The 22225-nt window shown below is 39.6% G+C and overlaps 1 protein-coding gene across 3 annotated transcripts in view; it reads left to right on the top strand.

Moving 5' to 3' along the window:
- The window catches only part of LOC140734466 (5-hydroxytryptamine receptor 2A-like), a 380090-nt gene that overhangs the window by 36771 nt on the left and 321094 nt on the right, over window positions 1-22225 (top strand). For 2 of the 3 annotated variants that reach the window (XM_073058452.1, XM_073058451.1), the window contains exon 1: window positions 9082-9320. The gene's annotated coding sequence lies outside the window, so the exon portion shown is untranslated. Of the gene's footprint in view, window positions 1-9081; window positions 9321-22225 lie in introns of those variants that run through there. The other variant, XM_073058450.1, reaches the window with a different exon arrangement.

Here is a 22225-nt window from a genome sequence, read left to right as displayed (position 1 = left end):
TTGGTCCTTTGTCACTGATTAAGCAGTCAAGAACACCAGTCCTTCAGAAAAGCCATCACTGTGCACAAGGCGATTGAGAACACTTTAGGCCACTTTGTAGCTACATCCACTACTGCCAAGAAATCTCTGCCCATGAGTGGTCCCATTGGACACAAGGATGGACCATAGGAGAAAGGGAAGGAGGAAGGGCACTGGGGTGAGTTGATAGGCATGAAGAGGTAAGAGGCCAGAGTGGGAAATAGAAGAAGGGGGATGGGGAAGAGATTTTTTTTTTCAGAAGGAGAAATCGATATTCATGCCATCAGGTTGGAGTCTCTTCCACCCTGAGGATGGCCTCATCTTGGCTAAAGAAGAGGGCATTGACCAACACGTCAGAACAGGAATGGGAATTGGAGTTGAAATGTTTAGTCACCAGGAAGTTTGCCTTTTGGCGGGTGAAGCAGAAGCGATCGTTGAAGTGGTCCCCCAGTTTACAAAGGGTTTCACTGAAGTAGAGGATGTCACATAAGGAGTGGACGGCCCCTGGTAGATCAGCAGATGAAGTGTTGCCTCATGTGGGAGGACTGTTTGGAGTTGTGAATGGAGGCGAGGGAAGAGACGAACAGGTAGGTGTGGCATTTTGACCATTTGCAGGGATAAGTGCCAGGAGGGAGATTAGTGAAGAGGAATGAATGGACAAGGGAATCATGGAGCGAGTGACCCTTGCAGAAAGTGACAGTGGGAGTGAGATAAAGATGTGTTTGGTGGTAAGATCCTTTTGGAGATGGCAAAGTTGTGGAGAATTATATGCTGGGTGCAGAGAAATTCTATCACAGTTAAGGCAGTGGGAAAATATGATGAACGCAGATGTCCGGGAAATGGAGTAAATATGGGTGAGGGAAGTGAAACACCATTCTTTGAAGAAAGAGGACATCTTTCCCATTCCTTCCCTCCTCAACCTTTTTTTTAACTCTGGCATCTTCACCCTTCCTTTCCAGTCCTGAAGAAGGGTCTCGGTCTAAAACATCAATTGTTTGTTAATTTCCATGGATGGTTTCTGACCTGCTGAGTTCCTCCAGCATTTTGTGTGTGTGTAGCTTTGGATTCCAGCATCTGCAGACTTTCTTGTGTTTACCTATACCATAAGGAGAGGTGTCACAGGCAAGATAGAAGATATAGATCATAAGGAGTGAGAGTACAGTGTCTGATATCATCATTTCCTTTACCTTTATGAAAGCCACCCTCACACAGCTTTATCGATTGCTATTTCTTCTCAATCTGTAGTGATGAGTTGAAGGGATGAAGCACGGTGGCCAGGTTTGTCAGGAACCTGTTAGAGTAAATGAGAATTCCTAAAAAGGATTGCAACTGTGACATGTCCTTTGGCCTTGGGACATCCATCACTGCTTGAATTTTCTCAGCACACTTGTATAATCCTTGTATCAATGGTGTGATCACAGTAAGTGATGCTTGGTTTGAAGAATTCACTCTTGTTGTGTCATGCTCTGACCACATAATCTCCTAATCTTTTTAACACTTGTGAGATTTTGGCGATGTTCCTTGTCATCTTTACCAGTACAGTGATGTCATCCAGGTAACATTGAGTGCTTGGAGAGATTTGCAGCACCCGTTCTATAGTTTTCTGCCAGAATGCAGGTACTGATGCTACTCCAAAAATAAGCCTTTATAGCAGTAAAGCCCCTTGTGAATATTTATGCTGAGAAACGCCTTGGGCTCTTCCTCCATCTCTATCTGTAAGTAGGACTCAGCTAAGTCTACTTTAATGAAGAGTTTCCCTCCAGAAAGCTTTGCAAAGATACATTTTATCCTGGCAGAGGGTATTGATCTACTTTCAGTTTACAGGGACTTTAAAATCACCACAGATCCTGGCAGATCCATTCATCCTGGTGACTGGGAATCCTGGTGTTGCCCATGGGCTTCACTCAAACATGGAAGGAATTCCTTCAGCATCCATGTGATCTAGTTCATTGGCCACTTTATCATGGATGCTATAAGGTTCTGGATGGGCTTAGTACAAATTATATGTGGCACTTTCTTTTAAAACTATTTTATCCTTGATATTTTGAGTTTTCCAATGCTATCCTTGAACACTGCTGTGGCATGATCCAGTAAATGTCTTAATTCGCTTTCAGTTGATGCGAATTGCAGGGTATGTGGCGTGCAAATGGTGGATGGATCTCCAATCAAATTGTAGTTGTCTCAGCCAATCATACCCCCACAATGCTGGCTCGCCTGTTTACCACGTACAAGCATAACATGGACTGTTGGTTGTTGTATTTCACTGTTATGAATGTCATTCCCACAGGAATGATTTTTTCTCTGGTATAAGTTCGGACCAACAGTTTGAGATGTGTCTATTTAAATTCAAGGAATATTATGAACAAAGCAGATGAGTTTAGAGTGTGGATCAGTACTTGGAGCTATGATGTTGTGGCCATTACAGAGATTTGGTTGACTCAGGGGCAGGAATGGTTACTTCAAGTGCTAGGCTTTAGATGATTCAAGAAGGACAGGGAGGGAGGCAAAAGAGGTGGGGGTGTGGCACTGTTGATCAGAGGTAGTGTTACAGCTGCTGAAAAGGAGGAAGTCATGGAGGGATTGTCTATTGAGTCTCTGTACGTGGAAGTTAGAAACAGGAATGGGTCAATAACTCGACTGGGTGTCTTTTTATAGACCACCCAATAGTTACAGGGACATCGAGGAGCAAATAGGGAGACAGATTCTGGAAAGGTGTAATAATAATAGGGTTGTTGTAGTGGGAGATTTTAATTTTCCAAATATTGATTGGCATCTCCCTAGAGCAAGGGGTTTAGATGGGGTGGAGTTTGTTAGGTGTATTCAGGAAGGTTTCTTGACACAATATGTAGATAAGCCTACAAGAGGAGAGGCTGTACCTGATCTGGTATTGGAAAATGAACCTGGTCATGTGTCAGGTCTCTCAGTGGGAGAGCATTTTGGAGATTGTGATCGCAATTCTATCTCCTTTACCATAGCATTGGAGAGGGATGGGAACAGACAAGTTAGGGAAACGCTAAATTGGAGTAAGGGGAAATATGAGGCTATCAGGCAGGAACTTGGAAGCATAACTTGGAAACAGTTGTTCTCAGGGAAATGTACAGAAGAAATGAGAGAAATGTTCAGAGGATATTTGTGTGGGGTTCTGATGGGATACGTTCCAATGAGACGTGGAAAGGATGTTAAGGTATAGGAACCATGGTGTACAAAGGCTGTTGCAAATCTAGTCAAGAAGAAAAGAAAAGCTTACGAAAGGCTCAAAAAACTAGGTAATGATAGGAATCTTGAAGATTATAAGGTTAATAGGAAAGAGTTTAAGAATGAAATTAAGAGAGCTAGAAGAGGCCACGAGAAGGCTTTAGCAGAGAGGATTCAGGAAAACCCCAAGGCGTTCTACAAGTATGTGAAGAGCAAGAGGATAAGACGTAAGAGATTAGGACCAATCAAGTGTGACAGTGGAAAAGTTTGTATTGAACCGGAGGAGATAGCAAAGATACTTAATGAAGACATTACTTCAGTATTCACTATAGAAAAGGATATTGGTGATTGTAGGGATAACTTACAGCAGACTGAAATGCTTGAGCATGTAGATATTAAGAAAGAGGATGTGCTGGAGCTTGTAGAAAGCATCAAGTTAGATAAGTCACCAGTACTGGGTGAGATGTACCACAGGCTACTGTGGGAGGCGAGGGAGGAGATTGCTGAGCCTCTGGTGATTATCTTTGCATCATCAATGGGGATGGGAGAGGTTCTGGAGGATTGCAGGGTTGTGGATGTTGTTCCCTTATTCAAGAAAGGGAGTAGAGATAGCCCATGAAATTATAGACCAGTGAGTCTTACTTCAATGGTTGGTAAGTTAGTGGAGAAGACCCTGAGAGGCAGGATTTATGAATATTTGGAGAGGCATAACATGATTAGGAATAGTCAGCATGGTTTTGTCAAAGGCAGGTCATGCCTTACGAACTTGATTGAAATTTTTGAGGATGTGGCTAAACACATTGATGAAAGAAGAGCAGTAGATGTAGTGTATATGGATTTCAGCAAAGCATTTGATAAGGTATTCCATTCAAACCTTATTGAGAAAGTAAGGGGGCATGGGATCCAAGGGGACATTGCTTTGACTATCCAGAACTGGCTTCCCCACAGAAGGCAAAGTGTGGTTGTGGACGGGTCATATTCTGCATGGAGGTTGGTCACCAGTGGAGTGCATCAGAGATCTGTTCTGGGACCTCTACTCCTCAGGAGTTTTATAATTGACCTGGATGAGGAAGTGGAGGGGTGGGTTAGTAAGTTTGCTGATGGCACAAAGGTTGGAGGTGTTGTGGATAGTGTGGAGGGCTGAAGAGGTTACAAAGGGACATCAATAGGATGTCAAACTGGGCTGAGAAGTGGCAGATAGAGTTCAACCCAGATAACTGTGATGGTTCATTTTGGTAGGTCAAATATAATGGCAGAATATAGTATTAATGGTAAGACTCTTGGTAGTGTGGAGGATCAGAGGGATCTTGGGGCCCGAGTCCATAGGACACTCAAAGCCGCTGTGCAGGTTGACTCTGTGATTAAGAAGGCATATGGAGCATTGGCCTTCATCAATCATGGGATTGAGTTTAAGAGCCAAGAGGTAATGTTGCAGCTATATAGGGCCCTGGTCAGACACCACTTGGAGTACTGTGCTCATTTCTGGTCGCCTCATTACAGGAAGGATGTGAAAACCATAGAAAGGGTGTAGAGGAGATTTACAAGGATGTTGCCTGGATTGGGGATCATGCCTTATGTGAATAGGCTGAGGGAACTCAGCCTTTTCTCCTTGGAGCGATGGAGGATGAGAGGTGACCTGATAGAGGTGTACAAGATAATGAGAGGCATTGATCATGTGGATAGTCAGAGGCTTTTCCCCAGGGCTAAAATGGCTAGCATGAGAAGGCACATTTTTAAGGTGCTTGGATGTAGTTACAGAGGAGATGTCAGGGATAAGTATTTTACACAGAGAATGGTGAGTGCGTGGAATGGGCTGCCAGCAATGGTGGTGGAGGTGGATACCATAGGTTCTTTTAAGAGCTTTTGGATAGGTACATTGAGCTTTAAAAAATAGAGGGCTATGGGTAACCCTAGGTAATTTCTAAAGTAAGGACATGTTTGGCACAACATTGTGGGCCGAAGGGCCTGTATTGTGCGGTAGGTTTTCTTTGTTTCTATGTTTCTATAAGTTTTTAGCTTGATATCTGCAGGCTTCAGTTTAGTATCTTAGAAATTCCATTCAAGCTCATTTGGTGGAATGACTGAAACAGCCGAACCAATGTCCAATTCCATTTTTAATTAATTTACCATTCCCTTCTGGTGTAAACCATATTGCTTGTCTATTATTAGTTTTCATATTGTAAATGTTAAAATTACACAGTTCTATATCACTCTCATCATTTCATCAACTGTACACAGATTAGTGCCCTTTTCAAAAGTACAACTTGAAGTTTTATCTTTTTTTCTTCCCTGTGCAATCCATCTATTTTTGTCTGCCCAATATGCTCTTTGTATTTGTCCTATTTTTTTGCATTTTCTGCAAGTTTCATCTTTAAATCTGCTTTGTCTTGTGTATGTGAGCCCCTACCACAATGGTAACATAATCTGTTTGGCCAGACAAGTTACTGTTTAGACCCTGCCATTTTGTTTATGTTCATTTTCATTCCTGACTGCAACTCTATTGCATCTCTGTCTACTGTTTCATTTAATACAAATATTTTACTATCTCATTTACACATGTTGTGCTTCACTTAGGAGCTACTTTTGAATGTTTTCTTGTAAGGTTCCAAAAACCTAATGATCTCTCATTGCATCATTAAGCTCATTATTGACTGACAATGCTCAGACAATCTCTTCAATTCAGCCGTTTACACTGAGGTGGACTCTCCTTTTTGATTACGCTCATGAAAGCTAAAGCATTCTGTGAACAACAATGGTTTTCCCTCTACATATTCCTGCATTGCTTTCATGAGATCAGCAAAGGTCATTTTGGCTGGTTTGGTTGGAGCAGTCAAACTTCAGAACAAACTGTATGTCTTTACATCCAATATACTCAGCAAAATTGGCACTCGCTTCTCATAGGCTGTTACATTTTCTTCGAAATACTCCTCAATTTGTTCCGTATACATTGTCCAGTTATCCTTGTGCAATTGAATACATTTATCTTTCTGATGTAGCCAGCCATTTCTGCCTTTTTTTTATTTTTTATTTTTATTACCTGGTACACAGTGTTTATGAACCCGTGAGTTTGTCTGTTTTCTGCTTTTTAATCTTGATTGTCTCGCTCTCCATTTCTGAAGAGACATGTGCTGCGCTGTTTCTTTTTGACTTGAACAGCTCATTGCACTTCAACAGGTAGGTAGTTGTCTTGGGTTCATTTTAAACTTACTCGTTACCACTGTTCTGTTTTGTAATTCCAAAACATTGAACTAATTACAAGAAATAGACAGGAGCCAAGGAGCTAGAGAGAGCGTGTCTTAGTTTCATTTTTTACTTTAAGCAAGGCACACATGTATCACATGGTAGCATCATACCGTACACAATTCACATATTTTTAATATATTATCAGTAATGAATTATTTAAATGAACAAGAAAGCTTTATCAAACAAAATATTTACAGTATTACTCAAATGCTATTGAAATATTAAATACACAACACTTTGTACTGTTAATATTGATACATAGATTGATACTTTACAGATGTACAAATATGCTGCCACTTATGGGATTGGCATCACTATGGGCTGAATGATGGTGTAGTGGTTAGCGTAATGATTCAGAGCACTAGTGACTGGATTTCAATTCCACCACTGTTTGTAAGGATTTGTGCGTTCTCTCCTTGATCGTGTGGGCTTCTGGGTGCTCTGGTTTCCTGCCGCAAACATTCTAGAGATGTACAGTTTAGTAAGTTGAGAGGGTATGCTGCATTGGCGCTAGAAGCCTGGTGACACTTGCGTTCTTCCCCCAGCACATCTTTGGCTGTGTTGGCCTTTGATGCAAAAAACACATTTCATTGTATGTTTCAATGTTTCAATGTGCATGTGACCAACAAAGATCATCTTTACCTTTAATCATTCATCTTTGCTGTGTATTCTTTCACCTTTTTGCACCAAAGTGCATCATTGTGCAATTGGATCACATTTCATATGTAGCTTCCTGCCCAATTAGCCAGATCACCTATAGATCACCTGTAGTCTAAATTCTTACTTTTCACTCTCAACTGCATGAGTATTTTTTATATTATCTACAAAATCTATCTACATTTTGTTAATGCATGCTGTAAAAAAAGGAGGAACTCAATACTGAGTCTTCTGCAATCCTACTGATGACAGATTCCCATTCACAAGGACACTTGACTCAATTTTTGATCCAATTTGCCATTATCCCTTTGATCCCTGGATCTACAAACTTTTTTTTGACCAAGTTCCCAACTTGGAAACTGTCAACAGCTTTGTATCAAATTTGAATCAATACATTGCCATCATCGGTTCTTCTTGTCGCTTCCAGAGAAAAATTCAAACACAAGGTACACAAGAACACATGAATAGGACTCTTTGCCCCTCAAACTTGTTCTGCTGTTCAGTGTAATCATGGCTGATTTAGCTTAGGCCTCAACAACTCTTCTGTGCAGTTCCAATTCTCAAACCTAAGTTTTCCTTAAAAACAAATCATGCTGACTATTGCTGACTAATTGAAGCATTTCTAAAAAGTGCTTCCCTACAATGTTTTGTATAGATAACTGTCCCAGGTCAGAAGCCTTGTGAAACACATGGATCATAACTGGAAATGCCTGATCTAATTTTGCATTAGTACATTTTCACTAATTTGAACTTCTCTGGGAGCACTAAAGCAATTTTCAATCATGTATCATTTTTAATTAAGCCCCATGCTGTGCAATTTATGTCTATCTGAGAGGGCAGTCAGGATATTAGTTTAATATCTCACTGAAATACAGCTCCTTTGACAGGGCTACATTCCCCATACTTTGTGCTCAGATTCTTTAATTTTCTGCTGGATTCAGGCATGCAGGCAGTGTAGTAGATATTGCATTTAATGTCCTGGGAGGCTCTTATATTATCCCTGAAAAATTATAGCAGATATGGAAAACTGACAAATACAGGAACATATTTTCTTTTATTTCAAGGATTGTTACGTACATCAGTTTTATAAGAGAGCCCAAGGCAATCCATGTTCTCTGTCAACCCCTGTGCAATGCTGTCATTTAAAAATTATGTTTTAGGAAGTGATTGCCAGCTGACTTCTCCCTCCAATACCAGTCCTGGGAAGATAAGGCATTAGTTTACTTTATCAATCCTTCCTAAATTAAAAAAGTAAGGAACTGGACATAAAGTGTTATGTGACAACTAAACTACCAAAACCATATGTTTTCTATGAAGTATGTACTTAAGAAATGTTCCCTGAGAAAGAAACAAAGAAATTATCAAGAAACAACTTAAATAGCTGATCAAGGCAATAAGATAATTTTCTGAAAATAAGGAAATAAATCTGTAATTCTTTCAGTTGCAATCTCTCTATTCATCATTAAGTTGATTCTCTCTCTATTCTCCTGTAATTTCTTTTCCTCTGCTTGTCATCTCATTCTTTCGCGTTCTTGGAATATTTTTCAATGTTAAAATGCTACCTAAATCCAAGTTAGTGGCGAATGCATTACTTCCCTGGAAACATTTCAATGTATTACTCTTAAAAAATTATACAAAGATTAATTTATATTTTTTGTGACTATGAAACGTTTCATATATAAAACTCCATTTAACATAGATAGACTGGAAAATCTATAAATAGTTCTGCAAATAGAAATTTGACATTAATGGTGCAATTGCAAATATATTTTAAATATTCCAATAGTCATACAATACATAGGTAGAATGTTATAATCGATGTCGTTCTTTAAACTGAAAACATTGTGGATCTTTAATCTGCATGTATCTGCAGCAGTGTAGTGTTCTGAATGGAAAATTTCAAGTCATCTGCAGAAATGACTGGCATCGGTCCTACTGAAATCTCATTCCTCTTTTGAGAGGCTAAAGTCCATTCCGTTTTTTGTCACAGACTCTCCTATCTGCTAAAGATACTCGACAAGGAGTGGTAATGCATGAAGGTTAGATCTGTTTCTGGCTGCTAGCTTCATCATGGTGCTCCATTCAGACTGGCTTATGTAAAGGGATTAAAGAAATAAGCAGAGATTTCAGCTGTCCACGGCTCTAATGAAGGAATTTGAGGTGGGGATTGTCTTGGTGTCAGTATTGTCAGTCATCACACCATTCAGGTAAATGCTTAATTTTAAAACTTATCAAATATGCCACATTTTCAAACCCTTATAAATGATGACAGCAATTGTGAGCTTATGACTTAATGCTGTGTAGTAAAACAGAAAGGAAGTGCAAAAAAGACTGGAATGGGTATCTTTGATTTGAGGACAATATGCTAATTGACAATTATATTTTGAATTTGTTTGGAATATGTAGCTTAGAATGCTGTATAGTCTTAAAAATGCAGAATGAAATCTAAAATTATACCTTAACCAGACCTGGCAAAAGCTGGCAAAACATTCAGCTGTTAAGTTCTTGTCTAGTTCTGATAAGATCCAGGCAGTAAAATATGGACCTTCTGTAGTTTTTACAGATGTTACATTTAGCCAACCTATTCTCCAATGAGAAGGAAGCATATTGTGATGTTTGTATCTTTGACTTTATTCTTCTATATTTATTGTCCTGTCTTTTTATTCGAACAGTTTTTAAAATGTTGCAGTGATGTACCATTTTGTGTGTATTTTAATATATTGTATGGCAGAAACAAAATGGAAAAAAAAATAGCTTTAATTGATGTCATCCAACAAAACTCCAGATTGTTTTTGGATGGTAGTCTGCACTGATGTTAATGCGAGAGACTGTTTATATTTTGTATCAGGACATCATCTCGATATTAACATACTCTTCTTGCGTATAAAACAGTTTCTTACAATGATATCTACAGTCACCAACTCTTAACCTAAGAACAGATAATGAAAGCTTTGCTGCAGCTGTAGCTTTTTTGTGTTTTTGAATCTTGCTGCTAGTTATAATGCCTTTTTCATCAACTGCGAAGCTTTTTATATGCTCCCTTATCTTGTAACACCGGAACATCTCTGAGCATTTCATTTGCAGTGCTGAGCTCAATATTGCCACAGGTTTCTTTGAAACTCTGCAGTCATTTTGTGCAGTGTAAGATTCAACAAACAGCAATTAATTTGTTTTGGTGGTCTTGGTTGAGGAAACCATGAAATTATCCAGCAAATTGCCAAGGGACTCAGAAGAACTCTGCTCATATTTGTGATATGTTTTAACATCTATTGTAAATTGCAATGAGATAAAGGATAGTGCCTTCAACAATACTGTATTCACTCAACACTATTCAGATATATCAGTTCATATATTATTTAAATATTTCTGTAAGGTAAGTCACTAAATGAACTCAGTTATATGATGAACTTCAGTTACGATAGCGATGTATTACAGTACATGAAATACTATTCATTGAATTCAGAGCTCAGATTATGAGATGTGTAGGAATTGTTTAATTTAACAGCATTTTTACAAACTCAAAGAATTTTCAAGGTTGGTATGAAATACTTTTGGAATTCTTTTTGTTCCATCTTTGTAGTAACATCAAAAGCAGTTATTCATAAAAGGTGTATAGTACTTACCCTCTTCACAAGCAGAACAGCTCTTCACTCTCGGCACAATTGTCTTTCAAGCACATATTAGGGAAAGAAAATTGAGGTCTTTCTTTAAAACAAATTGATGGGTGAATAGATAGGGGTTAAGCAAATAGCAGACTATTTGCTCCTTTCCCCCCTCCCACCCTACAGAACATAATGGTCATGAATTTAATTTTCTAGATATTATCTGCATTGGCTGTGTCAGTCCCAAATGGACTTCAACTGGATATGATGTTTGGGCAAATAGCACAACAGGACTTGGTTCACCAAAGTCTGCTGCCAGTGATCCAAAGCATAGTTTGGTGTGCTTCAGAGTTGATGGCAGATATTAGAAAGGATCAGTTATTCAAGAGAGGCCCAAGCTTCCTTTTGGAGCACAGAGATAAGATATTGGTCTTAGGGTCTGACAAGGAACTTAAAAGTAAAAACATATCTGACAGCAGCCTCTTTTGTTCTCTGATGCCATCATTAAAGCATTACTCAAATTTCCAGTGGTTAGTAATGATTAAATTCATGGTGATCAGCAAATCCCTTCTTACCCAGATCATATTGGAATGTTTGAAATCTTCTGGCACCTCAAAGCAACACCTAATAGAAGTTTTTATAACCCTTCTCTTTAAAGTCAAATTAAAAATATGCTTATGTGCAGTATATTTCAGTTTTAATTTTCCACGTACGGAGAGCAAGGTGGTCAGTGAAGAGTTAAACTAATACGTTTCTTGTTGATTATAATGAAATTCATCAGTCTTGAAATATACACTTCTCCTGACTTCAATAATGAGACATGTTATTTTAAGATTTTTTCTTCTATTGTGGTATCAGCAAAGCAAGTGGTTAAACCATATTATTCACAATGTATAGCTCCATGGAGCAGTTGAAGCTGGTGTTAAATGTTACCTCATTAAAAGAGAGCCCACCTCCCAATATGATTTCCCATGAATACACACTGAAAGGGCTCTGTGTTCATCTGCAAAGCTGAACAGAGGATTTGGGTGACTAATACATTAGTTCAATTTCAATTCAAAAATTTCCTTGAATACCCTGTTGCTTTTAATGTTTTATGCATTGACTCCCACTTTTCTATCCTTCTTATGTGATTCTACAAACCAAAGATTCTTGGCTATTTTAAGTAAAGCAAGTTAGTGAGCATAAGGATTCAGACGTCACTCATCCAAACTTTCAAGCCATACTGTATATCATTATATCAGAAAGCATGGATTATTTCTTAGGTGATAAAATGGGCAAGAAAATCAAATCACTGATGATTTCATTAGTGTCACCCAAGCTTTCAGAAGTTGTATTTCCAAAAACTGTCCTTTGAGAGGGGATGTAATTTTATGCTTTTTGTATATTACACAGCTCAAATTCTCCCTCCAACACTTTGGAATGGTCTTAACAATTTAAAAGTATAATGTATCATCGAAAAAGTCTGTAGCTATAATATAGTGAAATGTATGGCAGCTTAAATAATTATAGGCAAAAATGCATTTGTAATATGCTATGAATCATCTCATCAAAAAAAAACCTACTTTTTCATTTTCTTAATACCAGATGAATACCAGGTCTTTGCTTTCCGAAGCACAACATTTTAATACTATCATATTTGCTAATGTAATAATTAGTTTGCTTGGTACTTTAGAATGACATTTCCCATTATTTAACCTTTAAACATTTGTGGACAATCATCTTCTGCCTATCATGGAAGACAATGAGCTGTCTTATCCAAGTACAAAGCACTTCTATCACTTTGTGACACAAGTAATTCGAGACGTGATGTGGGTGAAATATATTAGGGCCAAAAGAAAGTGTTTAGTCCTGAAGCTTTTCAGCAGTGGAATGTTTGTGATATTCATTCTGGATATGCTGAAAGCATTTTTATTTATTATCTGACCAAGGGATGTAACATACCAGCATTTATTGCTTGTTCCTAAGTGTCTTAGTAAAGGAAACAATTGAGAGAATGAATCATCGATGGACCTGCAATCATATGTAATCTTAACCATTTAAAGACAACAGCTTTCCTTCCCTGAAAGCTGCTAGTGAACCAGATGAGTTTAATGCCAACCTAGTCATTTCAGAAAGCAGTTACTAAAGCTTGAGCAACACACAAACATTGAAGAAACTCAGTGGGTCAGGCAGCATCTATGAAGGGAAATGGACAGTCAGTGTTTTGGGTCAAGTCCCTTCATCAGGATTGGAAAGAAAAAGGGGAGGTGGGCAGCATAAAGAGGGAGGAAGGTAGGGTGGAGCTAGAACTGGTAGGTAGTAGGTGGGTGCAGATGAGGTGGAGGGTTGATAAGCAAATGAAGGAGGGAGGAGAGTGAGAATGAGTCAGAAGCTGGGATGTGATAGATGGAAGGGGTAAAGATGATGGAATCTAATATCAGGGGAAGATAAAGCATGGAAAAAGGCAGGGAGAGGAACCAGTGGGAGGAGAGTGTGAGTGATGGAGGGATAGATTTGATGGGGGAGGGGATAAGAAGAGGGATGGGTGCCAGGTGCATCAGGAAAAGAGAAAAGGAAAAATTAGGAAAATAGGGGATGTGGGTCACTGGAAGCTTGAGAATTTAATTTTCATGCCACCAGGTTGGAGACTGCCCCAGGCAGAATGTGGAATATGGAAGCTAGTTTTAATTCCAGATCTATTTAATCACAGGAATTAATTCCTCAATTGTGTGGTGGAATTCAAACTTGTGTCTCTGGATCAATGGTCCAATAACTTGGACTGCCTCTGTTGGTGCTTATCTGATCCTTAACGTCACCCTGTGTGAGATTCCCTTGCTTGGCAGCAACTCTTTAATCACATCGTACCACAGGAAGATCTAGATTAAATTTGTTTATTTTATCTAGCATTGTCCATGTACCACCTTTCTTCAAAAAATAGGACAATTTGTGACCTTATAATAATAAGGGCTTCATAACATAAATGCCTGCTGCAGCAGAACAGACTAGTGTATCTATTCAATGGTGTGCACTGCAACTCTTTTTATAAACTGAGACATTGACCTTTTCCAAACACCAAGGCATTGTGTGATAGCTCACCTCATGAATTGACTCCAGTGCTGACAGATAACCATACATGTAAGCAACAGAAAGCTAACAAAGGAGAAATGGGCAACAGCATAAACTGTGTGCCTACTTGAGGGGGGGGGGGTTGATATTTTAAAGAAAACAATTTTCTTGTGTCTTGACAACTATAGCTTGCTCTGTGGGACCTATGGATCATGTGATTGTTGGACCTGTATAATTTATGTTCCATACAGTACTGCTGTCTACTGTTTGGCATTTACATTATGGGACCATCAAATATGAAAGGTGAAATGTTATTATGTGTTGATTTTTGCAGTTTTTCAAGCATCACAGTTTACTGAAATGTCTCAAAAAGCTATAAGAAAATTTTGCTATCTGACTGAATTCTATTATAGGATTAACCACGGGAAATATTTCTGTAAACAAAATGTTGATACCAGAGGCACTAAAATGTCTGTATTTTACTTGTTTATTTATACGTTTATAAAGGAATGTAGCCCAGTCTGGGTCACCTAGCAACTACTATTCAGAATCCTTCCTCAGCACCTCCCCTACGCCATCCAGTCTTTCTACTTTAAACTGATAGGAGGCTATAAAGGTCACATTTCAACTCAAAAACAAACACTCAGAAGCAAACTGTATTTCTGCTAAGGTTTTCCACAACTTGGCAAAGAAGAAATTCAGACACAATGTTATTTCATACCCCACCCCCCCAACAACTCGAAGGAAGTAAGGAAGCATTCTTAAGAACCTCAGCGATCATTTGAGTGGCTGTCTTCCAGAAAGGGGATTGTAATAGCTCCCACTGATTTCTGCAACAAGGGAAGTCATCTGGAGCATTTACCAACTGACTCCTCTGGGTGGCTGAAGAACTGTTCCTTCCATCACTATGTCAAGAGGTATGGTGATCTTTACTGCAGAACAACTCCAAGAGAAATGCTGAGAGCAGCATCATACCTAAAATATAGCTATTCGGCCCTACAAAAGGACTTTGATTCTGTTTACCTCCTCAAATTTGGTTTTCCTCAAAAACTTGCATCCATTTTATATCTGATACATGCATGCCATGATTCAGGTCAAGTCCAGTGTATTGTCACTTGCACAAGTACTGTAGGGTACAGGTAAAATGAAAAACTTGCTCACAGCACATACCCATACACAAAGGTTCAGACAACACACACAACAAAAATTGTTTAAGTTATAAAAGAGATTGAGGAAAAAATAAACAATGTTAGTGCAACATTCCCCACAATCAGAGATGTCCATTGTGCTTCAAGGTTGTCTGTAGTCTTCCATTACTGAGGTAGATTTAAGGGTTGTGCAGGTCAGTTCAGGTGTCTGCAGAGCACAGTAGGTGTTTCTGAACCTGGTAATGTGGGGCTTCTCAGAATATTGAGATGCTAGCAGGCCTTCTTCATGATTGCACCTAAGTGTTAAGCCTAGAACATGCCATCTCAGATGTTAATGCTAGGAATTTGAGGCTGCAGACTTTCTCCATCTCTGACCCATCAATCAGAACAGGCATGTGGTCTCCCAACTTCCATTTTCTGAAGTCAGTGATGAGCTGCTTGGTTTTGTTGATGTTTAGATGGTATTGGAGGTGTATACAACCACACAATCTTTGGTGTAAAGAAAGTGGACCAGGGATTGAGCACAGCCCTTGAGGTGCACCTTGGCTGAAAGTCATTGAGTAGGAGATGTCTTTGCTGATTCTCACTGACTGAGGTGAGTCAATGAAGAAGTCAAGAATCCACTGGCAAAGAGAGGTACAGAGACTCAGGTCATGGAGCCTGGTGATCCATTTGAAGGGGATAAGAGTGTTGAATGTTGAGCTGTAGTTGATGAATAGCAGCCTAATGTATGCATTACTGTTCTCAAGGGCAGGAAGACAGTGAAATAGCATCTGCTATTAACCTATTACTACCATGGGCAACTTGAAAGGAACCGAGGCTACTTCTAAGGCTGCAGCTGATTCATGACATAACATAGCTCTTGAAGCACTTCACTGCAGTGGAAGTAAGTATTACTGGGCAGTAGTTAATGAGGCAGATCTCTATGCTGTTCTTGAACACTGGTATTATGGAAGCTCTCTGCACTTGGCTACGTTTTCCATATGGGCAGAATACTTTTAGAGTGCAGGTCCTACCACAGCTATTGAAAATTTGTCTGTGCTTCCAGTTTAGTATGATATTGTCGCAAAATGCTTGTGATGGCCTTCTGCAGATCACACTTGGACTATTTGTATGACTCTGGATCGCCTGTCCTGAATTCCACAGATCTAGCCTTCAGTAGATCATGAACCTTCTGGAGCATCTAGGGCTTTTGGATTCGGAAGAATTCTGGGTGTACAGTTATCCACGTAGTTGTTTATGAAGTTGCAACAACTAGCACATTTATTCAGATTTTCTGGAGAATCCTTAACCATGGCCTTCAACAGAAATAGTCCTGTATTCATTCCTCTGCCAGCCTTGACCAACTCTTCATGGTTCTCACCTCTGTACGACACTCTTCAGTCTTAGTCTCTTTGCAGGAAGATGAAACACAGCTAGGCGGTTGGATTTGTGGGCAAGGGATAGAGCAATAAGCATTCTTGATGATGGTATAGCAGTGATTGAAAGCGTACATCCTCTGATCTTGAAGGTGACGTGTCGGTTGTGGTGAGGCAAAGATATTTTCAAGCTTGTCTGGTTGAAGTCCCCAGTGATGATACATAAGGAAGGAGTTGGTATAAACAGTTTCAAGTCCGCTGATCACAACACTCAATTCCCTAAGTGTTCATTTGACATCTGCCTGAGATGGGATGTAGACTCTGATCAGGATAACAGCAGAGAACTTCCTCATTAGGTGGAACATTTGGCATTTAGCTGCCAGATGTTCCATGTCAGAGGAGCAAAAATGGGGCAAAGGCTGTCACATCTGAGTATCATGATGAGTCTGTCTTGAGACAGACACTGACACCACTTCCTTTCCCTAATGATGTCGTCTGGTCCACATGGTGGATGGGAAAATCCTTGAGCGGGACCACCGCGTCTGGAGAGTTGGTCTGAGCTTTGTTACCTTGCTGTTACCACAATACTGCTGATGTTTTACAGAGCTCCCAAGAGGCAGTGAGAGACAAAACCAGTATGTAGACAGACAGGATAGATGTGCTATTTAAAAAGGCTTGTAGTAAACAAGATTTATTTCCCTAAATATTAACTGGGATTGCCTTAGTGTAAATAGGGGTGTGGTAGAATTTTTGAGATCTGTTTTTTGACATTGTTGGAATGTCACTGGGGAATGAAACTGGTCTAGGGACTGAAAATGGGTGTAGTCAGAGGGGGAGCACTTTGGGAAAAGTGACCATAACTCCATCTATTTCAAATTGGTTATGGAAAAATATATGGGTGAACCATAAATAATTTTTTTAAATTAGAGGAAGGCTAATTTCATTAGAGTGAGTCAAGACTGAGGCAAGTTTGACTGGAGCATTGGCTTCAGACGTAAGTCTACATCTATACTGTGAGAAGCATTCAAAGGAAAAATACTTGAGTTCAAGGCCAACATGCTCCTGTAAGAGTAGCATATTCAGGGAACCTTGAGTGTCAAAGGTTATTGAAAGTCAGAAATATAAAAAGGAACGTATGACAAGTATGGGGTAGTAAGGGTGAGAAAGGATTATCAGGAGCAGAACAAGTTTAGAGAGTCATTTAAAAAGGGAATTAGGAAGGGAGAAAAGGATGACAGAATTCCTTGGTCTGACAGGATTAAGGATAATCCAAAGGAGTTCTATAAATCTATTAAGAACAAATGAATCACCCAGGAAAGAGTAAGTCCCTATTATAAACAACATGGGCAATCTATGCATGTACCCATGTATAGGACTGATCCTAAATCAATATTTTTCATCAGTATTCATTAAAGAAAGTGACTTTGCAGTGAAGAATTTAGCAAAAGGGAAGGTGAAAATTGAAGGGAAATGTGGGGGTATTGGATTAAATATTAACTTTTAACATTTTGTTATTCCACCTTCCTCATGGATTTTGGGGAAGAATAGGCCCGCAAGGTAATGGTAGAACAGGTCAGTTGCTGTTGGGAATCACAATCATTGTAAACATTCTAAAGTAACATTTGTCGTCTGTTGCAGTAATTTGCCTGCACTGTGTATGGCCAGCAGTCTCTGTGCAGGGAGGACCAGAACTGAATCTCTTGTAGGATGCTCTCCATCACAAAGGAGGAACATGATGCCAGAGCACAAAGAAACAGGTTAATCTGTAGAATTTATTTTCTACAGTTTGCTCTCATTCCTTTAAATTTGAGCATTCTGAATCTACAGTAATGCTCCCTTATCTAATGATAGCTGTGTGAGGGTCCTTTGCTTAAACAAGTTAACACCTTGAGTTACAAGGAGGAAGCTCCAAGGAAAATGGGAAGAGGACGTTAATCAAAGCACTTCAAGTTTAGCACCGCAACCAAACTATTCCCACACTGTTGTATACCCTGAACATCAAACATTCTTTTAGCCTGAACATGTGGATGATCAGTAGACACTGTCAGGTGTTACTAGTATGGCCATCTTTCATCTGGGACAGTGAAGACATGCCGCTGAACATCAGGCGCCGACCTGAACAATTTACTGTCTATGTCATCAAGGTGTTCAGTTTTGGAATGGGGAAGAGAGAAGTGGAGTCAGCAAGCAAATGTATTTTGTTAAAAGAAGCAGTGCAACAGAAAGAGGCCTACATTCCTACCAAGCCAGAGGTTTTTTCCATCTGCTGGTCTGGTAAGGGAATACAAAATATAACTAGCTCACTTTGAACCAAGAGCAAAGTACAGTACTGATACCGAGAGATCTGCAGTTCCAAGATGGAAGAATCTTGATATGGGAAATTTAAATAATGGGGAATTTATTACTCTCACTGCCATGCAATTCTTGTGCTGCACTGAGATTGAAGTTGTAGCTGCACTTAGTGAGAGAGTTTAAAGATTCACAATTCAAGTACGTTCATTATCAAAGTATGTATAAATTATACAACCTTGAGATTTGTCTGCTTACAGGAGAAATCTGAAAGAACCCAATTTAAAAAAAGAAAGAGCAACACCCAATGCACAGAGAAAGAGAAAATATAACACAAATCATGCAAACAATAGAAGCAAGCAACAGCATTCTGAACCAGACTGAGTCCTTAGACTTGAATCCTTGGAGTAGCCAGAGTAGGCCCAAAGCTTCGGTCTCGTTTATTATATAGTGGGGCAAGACATTGCAAAACTCACAACACGAAGCATGTAAGAGCAGAAGTAGACTCACTGTGGAGGGAGGAGTGAACATCAAGGGAGAGTGTGGAAGATCTTAGCCAAAGTGCAGACGTTTCACATCTTGTTTAAGGAAACTTGCTCCCATTGGATCTATGTTGTTGAGTGTCCTTTGACACCACTTCCTCCTATCACCAGGGTGTTGTCTCGCTCTAAGGCTTTTCTGTAATTTCTTGCAGCCATTTGTTGCTGTAAGGTAATGTACCTTAAAGCACCTATATCGGGAAGTTGATCGGGAGAGGTTTGAAAGAAAAATTATTCCTTTGTAGCCTTCTGCAAATTGACATGGCTATGGAAGGACCAATTCAACTCAACTAGAAGAAATCAACCAGTAACAAATCTAAATAGTTGGATGACACTGACAGAGAGATGTCTTTACTTAACATATGGGATTGAAAAAGGATGTTAGCTGGAGCACCAAACTCCAACTGCAGCATCAATAGACTACGAGGGATGATTGATAAGTTTGTGGCCTAAGGTAGAAGGAGTCAATTTTAGAAAACCTAGCACATTTATTTTTCAACATAGTCTCCTCCTACATTTACACACTTAGTCCAGTGGTCGCGGAGCATATGGATCACTTCTTTGCAGAAGTAGTCCACAGCAGGGGTGATTGATAAGTTTGTGGCCTAAGGTAGAAGGAGATGAGTTATACAGCTCTCCTTACAGGCACAAGCAGTTCAACTCTTTGAGTGAAAATGCAGAAGGTTTGAAGTTAATAACTCACCTCCTTCTTCCTTAGGCCACAAACATATCAATCAACCCTGCTGTGGACCACTTCTGGAGCTCCAAGATGCCGACTTCTACAAAGAAGGGATCCATATGCTCCACAACCGCGGGACTAAATTTGTAAATGTAGGAAAAATAAATGTGCTAGGTTTTCTAAAATTGACTCTTTCTACCTTAGGCCACGAACTTATCAATTACCCCTTGTATGTCATTATCCAATTTGTTCAAGAATGGGAAACTCAGAACAACAAGGGGTAACTAATCAGAAGTTCAGGAAATATCAGTGACGAAACAATAGTTAGATAGTTCAATACTACTTTCTTTTAAAATGTTCCTGTATCAACACAACCAGCAGAATCTTAGATGGTGACGAGCAGACATTCAGGAGTGAGTTAGATTGAATGGTTGAGTAAGTTGCAACAACAAGCTTGCACTTAACATCAGTAAGGCTCAAGAATTGACTGTGGACTTCAGGAAGCATAAGTCAGGGGAACACTCAGCTCTTCTCATCAAGGAGCAGCAGTGGGAAGGGTGAACAGCTTCAAGTGCATGGGTGTCAATTTCTCTGATCCTGAGCCCAACATATTGATGCAATTACAAAGAAAGCACACTAAATTTCATTAGGAGTCTGAGGGGATCTGGTATGTCACTAAATACTCCAGCAAATTTCGACGTGGAGGGCATCCTGGTTGGTTACATCGTGGTTTGGCATGAAGGTTCCATTGAATAGGAATGGAAAAAGCTGCGAAGGGTTGTAAACGTAGTGAGCTTCATAATTGGCATTAGATTCCCACTATAGAGGGTATCTTCAAAAGGTGAAACCTCAAGAATGTAGAACTCATCATTAAGGACCCTCACCATCCAGAACAAAGATTCAAAGAGTTATTGTCAAAGTATGTATGTAGTATACAACCCTGAGATCTGTCTTCACCAAAGCCAGCCCTAAGCAAAGAAGACCATGGAACCCAGTCAAAGAAAAACATCAATCCCTCCCCGTGCAAAAAAAGACAAATTGTGCAATTGGCAACAAAAAAAAGACAAGCAAAAAACATAGAATATAAACAGACAGAATCGAATGAGTCCAGGCAAATTCAGTTCAGTTCAGTTTGTTATCTGAAAACCACACTGATTCAAAATTGTCCAAAATACCTGCAAAAAAAGAGCGACAAGAAACTAAAAGCACTTCATAATGTGAACTACAGAGTTCAATCCACAGACTACTTTGATTAAACCTTGCCCAAGACCCATGGACTCTGGAAGCATGGATGGAGGGAAAGAAAGACCATTCCAATTCAGGAACCTTCCACAAGCGAGAGACAGTCACAGGCCAACATCTTCCTCTGGGGGGGGGGGGGGGGGGGGAGAGAGAGAGAGAGAGAGTGGTAGATGTCACTGAACACCCGCTCGGCCTTCCACACTTTTATCAATGATTTCAATCTCCTCGGCACATTAATGGACTCAATCATAGACTTGTGCCACATCTCTAGGCTTCTTGGTAGAGAAGCCTGAAGACACACTCACAATGCTTTAGGAATAGCTTATTTTCCACCCCACCATCTGATTTCTGATCTGCCCATGAACCCATATACACTACGTTACTACTTTGCTCTTTTTTCTACCCATTTATTTATTTATTCTTACAGTAATTTTTTGTTACATTTATGTATTGTACTGCATTGCTTCTACAAAGCAGCAAACTTCAGGACATACTAAAGCTCATTCAGGTTCTAATTCTGAGGCTTGACCTGAAATATTGACTGAATGCCATTTGTTTCTGTAGAAGTGCCAGAAGGGTCAAGCAAATCTCCTTGTGCTATTGGCCTTTGTTGGACAGGTTCAAGCACTGGGACAAATGGTGTCCTATGCTGCATTATTTCTATGATACTATTTACACTTATGACATAAAGACAATGGTAAAAATATGAAAAATTACTGTTCATATTTATTTTCTAAATAAAAGTCCTGATCAATATAAAAGGTAGCTTGACAATCGAATATGAGGTTTATAGAAATTAATTATATTTTATCAGCAATTCAACAGTGTCAATAGACAATAGACAGTAGGTGCAGGAGTAGGCCATTCGGCCCTCCTAGCCAGCACCACCATTCACTGTGATCATGGCTGATCATACACAATCAGTACCCCGTTTCTGCCCTCTCCCCATATCCCTTGACCCCGCTATCTATAAGAGCTCTATCTAACTCTCTCTTGAAAGCATCCAGAGACTTGGCCTCCACTGCCTTCTGGGGCAGAGTATTCCACATATCCACCACTCTCTGGGTGAAGAAGTTTTTCCACATCTCTGTTCTAAATGGCCTACCCCTTATTCTTAAACTGTGGCCTCTAGTTCTGGACTCACCCGTCAGTGGGAACATGCTTTCTGCCTCCAGCGTGTCCAATCCCTTAATAATCTTATATGTTT

Source organism: Hemitrygon akajei, chromosome 10 (assembly GCF_048418815.1).
Source record: "Hemitrygon akajei chromosome 10, sHemAka1.3, whole genome shotgun sequence".
Lineage (NCBI taxonomy): Eukaryota > Metazoa > Chordata > Chondrichthyes > Myliobatiformes > Dasyatidae > Hemitrygon > Hemitrygon akajei.
Note: the sequence above shows the minus strand (reverse complement) of the source record. Positions and strands in the feature narration are given on the sequence as shown.